This window comes from Haemorhous mexicanus, chromosome 3 (assembly GCF_027477595.1).
Source record: "Haemorhous mexicanus isolate bHaeMex1 chromosome 3, bHaeMex1.pri, whole genome shotgun sequence".
NCBI lineage: Eukaryota > Metazoa > Chordata > Aves > Passeriformes > Fringillidae > Haemorhous > Haemorhous mexicanus.
In genome coordinates this window covers 93,264,933-93,274,071 of record NC_082343.1, presented here as the reverse complement: position 1 = coordinate 93,274,071, position 9,139 = coordinate 93,264,933, and the positions used below count along the sequence as shown (strand labels likewise).

The following is a 9,139-nucleotide window of genomic DNA, read 5'->3' as shown; positions in this document are numbered from 1 at the left end:
GGTTTAAATTAATTAACTTTATTATATGAAATTCCCCTGCACACTGAAAGAGAAAAATTTGAGATTCTTTCTGCTACACAGAAAAACATTTATGTTTATATACATATATATATGTATATATGCATCTGGACTGTAAGAACAGTTCTAAATTAAAAAGTGGCCAAGATTGCATTTTTTCCCTCCTTCCCTTTCCACAGAGATTTCCATCCCAAATATCATCAGTTTACAAAGAACCAAAGAAAACCCCACAACATTTATTTAACTGCCAGTTCTGCAAGTTCCACCCCATATCCAAGATTCAAGCTACGTTCTCAAAGATATTTATAGTAAAGATTGCTAAGTAATGTAACGTGTAAATTTTCTATCACAGGAAGATTACCTACACTCACTGAGTGTATTACTTCACTAACACCCAAGGAGGATGCAACTGTATTTGTTCTATTTTGATTCTATCAGAACTAAAAAAATAGACTGCAACCTTTTTTTTGTGTGGTTCTCTTGATTTGTTGTTTTTGTTGGGTTTTTTTTTAATCTTACAAAGGGTTACTCCTATAAAGATCTGAATCAGGATTTAAAACATAAAATGTAAGATTTTACATTCAATTTCTCATTCCACTCCCTCATTATCAAGCTTTCACTGATGCTGCTTTGCATGCCTTATGTTTATTTTAGGAGATATTATTCTTATCTTATGAAATCTAAACTCTAAGCAGTGCTGGAACCATTTCTCAGATATTGAAGACTGTGATTTGGCACATGCAATATTCCAAGATAAGTCCACATGTTCAAAGGCATTTAAAGCAATTGCTTTTTACATAACCTGAACAAGATTACTTTCCCAACTGAGTTTATGAAATAGAACATCAATAATCTGCTTTTCAGCTCCTAATCAGTCCCTCCCCATGTAAATACATAGGAGTCCTTGTATTTAGGTATTTAGGACCCCCTAGGTTTAGGTGTGAATTTAGAATACAGTGTGTAATAACCCATGCTAAACTACCCTGCTGTTTAACATGTTTGGTTTTTCCTGTCATAAGGTCAGGATTCCTATCAAAGCACAGGTAAGTTGTAACATAAGGAAAATCTGATGATCTGCAAGCAAACAGCCAAACAGCACACCCAGTTATGGTACCCTTTAAATTCTCTTTCCTGTCTAAAGCTGTGAGCCACAGAGGCTGGCCCCTTCTCCAGGCAGCCCTATCGCTCTCTGACAAGAGGGCTTGCAGCCCTCCACGGCAGCTTTGCGATGGCTTGTCCCAGTTCCTTCCCTGTACCTCAGGGCATTGCAAGCCTCCCTAGGAAGGGAACAATTATTTAAGAACAAAAAAATCAGTGTACTGCTTGATCAGTGGTCTGCAAGGGAAGGTTTAATTTAAAATATACTAGCACATTCCCCTAACATGTCCCCTTTCCAGCCCTGCTTCCTCTATTTTCCATCTCTTCATGTCTCCTCATCTTGGGCAGCGTCCAGTATATATCAAGGACCTGCCAGAAGAAATTAGCTTTAAATATTAAAACTATGGTAAAAAGCTGAATAACAGAAATAACAGAGATTGCTAAACCATAGCAGTGCTGCCAAACATCTAATACAAAGAGATTACTTTTTTTTGTCCGGCATGCTTGTTTGAAATACAATCTGGTAAGAGAATTTATCCCACCACAGCATTGTAAGATGTGTCTGTACTGTTTAAATTGTAAAATAGGTGCATAACTGATGAGACACTTTTCAGGAATATATCATAAAAAGATAATTAGGCTAGAATTCAGGTATCTATTAAGATAACTAGATTCAGATACCAGCAAAATACCTGAACAAGTTTTGCTTCCTGTTATCACCAATAAAACATTTAGTTGACACATTCAGTGAGGCTTGAAGAATCATTCAGCACATCCTGAAGCAGACATCAACACTAGGTCAGCTGAGTAGTTCTACAGACTATAATCTGTAAATGCCTACCGTGAGCTTGTTGGGCTGCCTAAGGGGATGCTGTTTTTACAAACTCACTTTCCAATTCCTACCTTCACAAGAAGGAAGGTAGTGGAGGCAGATCAGAAGAGAACTTGGATGTATCATTTGGTTCTTTCTAGAACAAGGAAGAAGGATAAATACCTCAGCCTGACATGATTATGTATTTCAGTATAATTTGTGCTATCAATTTATATAATCATCAATTAAGCCTGGAGGATCTGTGTTTCACTTCCAGTCTGCTCTACTACCTACCCCACCATCCTGAAGCAGAGTGCCATATTTAAATAGCTGAGTGGACAGGGGAGATAAGGACATTGGCACAACCTGCAAGAAAAGTGTCTTTGCCCAAACATCAAGTGCAGTTAGTTTCTGTAGCTGATACGGTGTTTTCACACTTCAGCCACAGCTCATGTTTCATTCCCACTGATGAGTCAGGAACAGCAAAGCTCTGACTCTCCTTGATGCAAGGCAGTAGGGCATGAGGGAGCCCAGCAGGGGCTCAGACACTTTGGGTACAAGTACCCAGGCTGGCTGCTGAACCAGAAGCACAAGGAACAAGCTCAAAACCAAGGCAGTTTTGCTAAAACTAAGCCAAGATCAGCTGTCTGCACTGTGAGCCTGACATGCTAAAGCATCTCTGCCACACAGGGCCAAGTCCTTGCCCCAGGAGGAGCCCACGTGCCCACTCTGCAGAGCCTGAGACCCCTCCAGGCTGCAGAGCACGCGGAGCAGCGCGAGCGGCTGCAGCTCTGGCTGATGTCCTCTCGTGTCTGACATGGCCAGGCCCCCGAAAACCAGCTTAGCTGAATTAGACCCTACATGAAAACATCAAGGGCACTTCACCCTGTGCTCTGCACATTCTTCCATGCCATATCAAAGGTGCCTCTACTTTCTACAGTCTGGGAATGGAAGAGCGTGTGAGTGAGGTTTCCGTGCCCAAGGAAAACACACGCAAGAGCCCTGGAGAGCTACAACCCCAAGGGTCATACTACCCTGTTCATGTGGTGCTTTCTTACATTTCATACCCTCAGGCTAAAGAGCTAAGCTGTTTCTGAAGGAACATCCCCAACCTGATCTGTCACCGTTATAATCTAACTGCAATAACTGAGAAATCAGTGCAGATAATTAAGCTTTTCTGAGCAGCGTGTGATCTATCGAGCCCTGCATGATCCTTTCTGTGTAAGAACAGTTTCTACAGGATATGTGGTAATACATGTTCTCACTGCAAGTATGACCTCAGCTATTCTAATTCATCGTTTCAGTCTGAGGTTTGTTTAGGGCAAAAGACAGTAGCTAGAAGTTCCTGTTCTGTACACGTGTACAATGTGTCTGTGCACAGGCAGATGGCCACAAGCTGTGCTTCCCTGCCTCCCCCTGAAATCAGGGTTCTGCTCTTGTGTACAGGGAGTGTGCACTTAAATGGCACACAGCACAACTGAACTGCAGCTCATCTAAAACCCACATTTCCAGAGACAGCAGTAGATACTGAGAAACATGGATGACTAAATACTTACATGATGGCTGTGAGGTTGTTGGCATAAGTGTATATTAATGGAAACTAAAGAGTGAGAAGAGCTTTTATGAGGTAGTGTATCTTTCTGCAGTGGTTTTCCCAGTCCTGCTAGAGACCCATTAGGATGTTTTCACTTATAAAGCAGGTCCCAGGACCATGCCTGACCACTGATGTGGACCATAACACAATATCAGTACTTTTTTAGGTGATTGGTGGAGCTCAGTGGTGCTTCCCTCAGCATTGCAAAGCTCTGCAGACCATCAGAATCCAGAGCAGAGATACAGACAACCAGAGGCTCAGTAAATATATCAGGCATTTGTACACTACATTGTAGTACAGAGTAAGAGTACCCAAGTTAGCTCCTCTGGAGTTAGTTTAGCTCAGCACTCGAGCAGTCTGGCTGCAGCAACCAGACAAATGCCATATATTTGGTGATACAAGTGCTGAACAGGCTGTTCCTCAGCACACACCGATGCTTGTGGGCTATCTAAAGGCAGCACTGCTGTGACTTAATCTGACAAAGAGTGATGGACAGATGACATACAGTAAACCAAATCTCCGTGATACTTAGTTTGCTATGTGACAGCTCAGTGTGGCATGCTCTGTCTGGGCCACATTATTTGATATGTTATGAAAAATGGACAGAATGGTTTGTCCTTATACAGTGTAACCTGTATTTATAGCTCTCCATTCATTCCTATACGTAAGTGCTCTCATACCAGTAAGAAAACAATTTATTTTTTTCTCTGATTTATTTTCCTTTGAACCTTAACTCTTAGACAGCTAATGGAAAAATAGTTTAAACATCCTGAGGGAAATCATGTCAAACACAAAGGTAAAATATTTTCAGGCTGATTCAACTCTGTAAAGACAATGAAACATCCTTTCAATAGGTGAATGAATGTATTTTGCTGGCTAGTCCTGCACATTTGTGGTGCTTGTTGGATGCATTCCCTCCGATCAAACAGAAGACTCAAATTCAGCTTGGAGGGTCTGCTGATTTCTCCTTTCACTGGAGCTGTGTCTATCTGGAGCAGTTTATAAATAACTGCAATGCTCAGGATGAATTATGGTGCAACTCTTCAAAGACTATCCATTATTGTTTTGTAAGATAACTAGAACTGTATTTTTAGGCAACTGTCTCACTATCAGCCTCAGAAGGGGCATGATTATGGCAAAGGTACACTTAGGGATAAGTTTATGAACAATTTTCTGGGCATCTGTGTTGACAAAGTAATATATACATTTCCTGGAGATTGTTGTACTATAGTTTTGCACACATTGTACCATAATAGATAATATAGAAAATCCATTTACTCTTAAAAAATAACATCAGTTTTGGATGAACTATTTCCCTACCAGTCTAGTCACGACAATACAGAATCACAGAATCACCAGGCTGGAAGAAACCTTCAAGATCATCAAGTCCAACCCATGCCCTAACACCTCAACTAAAACATAGCACCAAGTGCCATATTCAGTCTTTTTTTAAACATATCCAGGGATGGTGACTCCACCACCTCCCCAGACAGACCATTCCAGTACTTTACCACTCTTTCCATAAAAAACTTTTTCCTAATATCCAACCTATATTTCCCTTGGCACAGCTTAAGACTGTGTCCTCTGGTTCTGTCTGTTGCTGCCTGGAGAAAGAGACCAACCCCCACCTGACTACAATCACCTTTCAGGAAGTTGTAGAGAGTGATAAGGTCACCTCTGAGTCTCCTTTTCTCCAAGCTAAACAATTCCAGCTCCCTCAGTCATTCCTCACAGGGCTTGTGTTCCAAGCCCCTCACCAGCCTTGTTGCCCTCCTCTGGATGTGCTCAAGCATCTCAAAGTTCTTTCCAAACTGAGGGCCCAGAACTGGACACAGCACTCAGGGTGTGGCCTCACCAGTGCCATGTACAGGGGAAGAGTGACCTCCCTGCTCCTGCTGGCCACACTATTCCTGATACAGGCCAGGGGACCATTGGCTTTCTTGGCCACCTGGGCACACTGCTGGCTCATGTTCAGTCAGCTGACCAGCACCCCCAGGTCCCTTTCTGCCTGGGCACTGTCCAGCCACACCGTCCCCAGCCTATAATGTTGCAGGGGGTTATTGTGGCCAAAATGCAGGACTCAGCACTTGGATTTATTAAACTTCATCCTATTGGACTCTACCCATCCATCCAACCATTCCAAGTCTTTGCAGAGCCATCCTACACTCCAACAGGTCAACACACTTCCAGCTCAGTGTTGGCTACAAATTTACTGATGAAAGACTCAATACCCTCATCCATGTTGTCAGTAAGAACATTGAAAAAGACTAGATATATACAACCTTGTAGCAACTGATCAGTGTACTAAAATGAAAATGTGGGGTCTGCAAAATTCAAACCACCAAATGTTATTCCTTCGCTACAGACATGGTTAACACACACTGCCAGCCCTCACAGAGAGTCTTTTCACAAAGTGTCAACTCCTGTTTATCTTACTGGTGTGTTTAGTCCCACCTGAGTTATGTGAAGTCAGTATTTACAGTGGACTGTAAAACTTGTACTGATTTGTTTCCTAGTAGTTTTCAACCTGTAGGTCTCAGTGGAAGCATTCACAGGAAAGTTGCCCGAAATATGTGAGTCAAAATTAAATAAATACAAACTCATACCATGTTTGTGACTACCCACAGACACTGATACCTTCAGTTCCTGAGGTCATAGTATCCCTAACATAAAAGGTAAGATAAAGGAAAACTGTGAAGCTCAGAGAAAATTTCAGGCAAACCCAGTAATTTTTCCTCAATAACATGAAAACTGCTACTTTAGCAATTAGCACAATAATCCCTTCAGAATCTCATAAAGCCCAACCATTTATAAATCCTGAATGAGAACCTTCCTTTTCAACAGTTCTTACCACCAAATCAAAAGACATTAAGAATTATACCATTCAGATTAATTCCTTCCAGCCTAAGGGCTAGAAGCTTACTTCCCTTTTAATTGAAAGGTAAAAATCTCACATAATCCAGTGACTCCAGAGGCTCCAACTATGAGGAAAATTAATTCAAAAACAAATTTAAATCACAAGTGCCAACACCAACACATTAAGCAATGCTTTTAAATTGAAAGGTACGGGAGACTTTCAGACCTGTTCCTAAGGCATAAAATGATAAACATCGAAAGGTGTCAAGCCCAAGCCCACAAAGTACTCAGAGAAAATTCCTCTGCTTCATGAAAAAAACAACTTCTACAAAGATACAAAGAGCACAAAAAGAATTTACATTTTTGTAATAATGATGATGATAATAATAACAATAATAATAATAATAATAATAATAGGCCAAACAATGAATCATAATCCCTACTTTGGTAAAACTCTCACTGAGTTATATAGTTACTTTGGTGTGGTTTTGGTTCAGCACAGATATTTCATTCTACAACTGATTCTCAAAATAAAGACAGAGTAGTGCAAACAACTACATCAAAGTCTGATGTGTCATGTAGCAATGAATATTTCTGTTGGAAATTTACTTGTTTTCTTTTTAAAGCAGTGGCATATCTAGGTCTCCCTGAGATTAGGAACATTAACTATTCTGGGTGTGATTCCTTTGTGACTTCATGGAATTTCTATAGTAACTTGGGAATGGAAAAATCTTCATAATGAAGTCAGTCATAATGAACCTGAGAACTGAAAATAAAAAATATATTAAAAATTAGGCCTGAAAAACTTCAGACAGTAGCAAGTGTTAGTGGGGAGGTGGAGACAATCATTGTATGATCTCAAGAAACTCTCACATCTTCCTAGTTAATGTTTTCTGTTATTAAGCACCTCTAACAAAGACAGACTTTCACCTACTTTATATTCATAATGATTCATGCAAATTTACCTCCTTTTGAGGCAGGGGGTCAAGTGTTTAAGTTCATTCTATAATAAGCAATATCTGCATAGACTTTTGATGTATAATAATGAGGCATGTTTTGCAGAGACATTAAAAATCAAGGCCCACAAAAATGAACTATTTGTGGATTCAATTCACCAGTGGCATATAAAATTCAAAACAGAAGGGCTGAAAAGGATCATAAATACATTTTCAAATTTTGTATCTACCCTCCCATACCATGCAGTCTTTTTTTTTTATTGTGTGGTCCAGTATTAAAAGAAAAGGATTTAATAGTTCTCACTGTACATAGACAATGAAGGCATGCACCATGAGAGCTGTGGCTGTGGCAAAGAATCTCAACATAAATTTGCACACATCCATTTTTCCAAATATAAGGCTTTCCTGGCAGGCAGTCAATAATGCAGGAATTGCCAAGGCTCTGTAGATAGGGCAATTATAATTCTCTGTGCACTGCTGCTAGACCACCTGCACGTTCACATGTGATGGAAGTCAGATTTGAACCCAGCTCTCAGGAGATGAATGCCAACCCACTGCTATTTACTATCAGCCTGTTTTTCATTATCTTTGATTCTAATTAAGAAACACTATTTATAACTACACCTGACAAACAGCTAAGCATGGTGGAAGCTAGCAGATGTACCTTGTGCTGTAAAACTTGGAGATATTACATTAATTTTGGGGGTGGGGGGATTATACAAAGCCCATATTTTCATGTATCATGCTTTGCTTTCATCAACATCGTACTGCAGTTGGAAGTGCATAATGTCTTGTGATAATAAAGGTAGAGAATGTCAAATTCTGCTTCAGATAATGTTTCCAATATTTTTATTGGAAGTATGCCTGTAGTTTTTTCATTAATGAATTCTATTAGATTCATTAAAATAACATTTTACTTGAAAAAATATCAGAAAATGAAAATTTAATGATGTCAAATGAGTCATCATTTTCCTATCAAAAGTCTCATCAGAAAATGAAAGGAAAAACAGTTCTACCAATTAATTAAAAGAGCAGTTTTGACTACTAGCTATAGTATTAGTCCATCTAAACAAAATACAGAAAATTATGAAAGAATATAACAGTTACTCTAGCATGTTTCACTTAATGGAAGCTTCTACGAAATTTTTTAAATTCATCTGCTTCTGATGGATGATAAACAAACAACCACATGCTGAAGCAATAAAAATAACTGCCAACTTCCCTCTGAAGTGTCACCATGCAGGATGGCACGTATTTCAAAACATTAAACTTCATCTCCATCTAGGCTCAAGACTGAGTGAATTTTACATGGAAACCAAGCATGTCATATTGGATAAACTAAATAGTGAAAAAATATTTTGATTTCCAGAGGTACACATTTGTTTGTTCACTTTACTGGAGCACTGCTGAACAACAAACTCAGGCTTTTCATGGTTTAAAGACAGGACACTCCCTACGGCATCTTCTTTTTATGATGGTGTGTGCAAATTTCAAAGCAGCTGAGAATTTAAAACTAATTGCCAATATAAGCCATGCTGCAAAAATGTATCCCATGCACACTTTTGAAAACATTAGTCATAATTGGATAATGTTCACACCCACAGCAGGGTAAGGGAAAATGCAAATAATTTAAAAGAAAGTATCATTTGAGTGCAAAACTGTCTCACAAGGCTTTCAGAATAATAGACAATGGCATGAAGATATGCCTTAAATCAATAGCAGCAAACCAGGCAAGAGAAATATCCAGACAGGAGCTCTACAGGGCAGTATGGAAACTTAAGTGGGTACTAAAACAAATATTATTTC

At 39.5% G+C, this 9,139-nt stretch overlaps 1 protein-coding gene across 4 annotated transcripts in view; it reads right to left on the bottom strand.

The window, feature by feature from the left end:
• Positions 1 to 9,139, bottom strand: part of DST (dystonin) — a 288,896-nt gene that overhangs the window by 278,476 nt on the left and 1,281 nt on the right. The gene's annotated exons all lie outside the window — the stretch shown is intronic.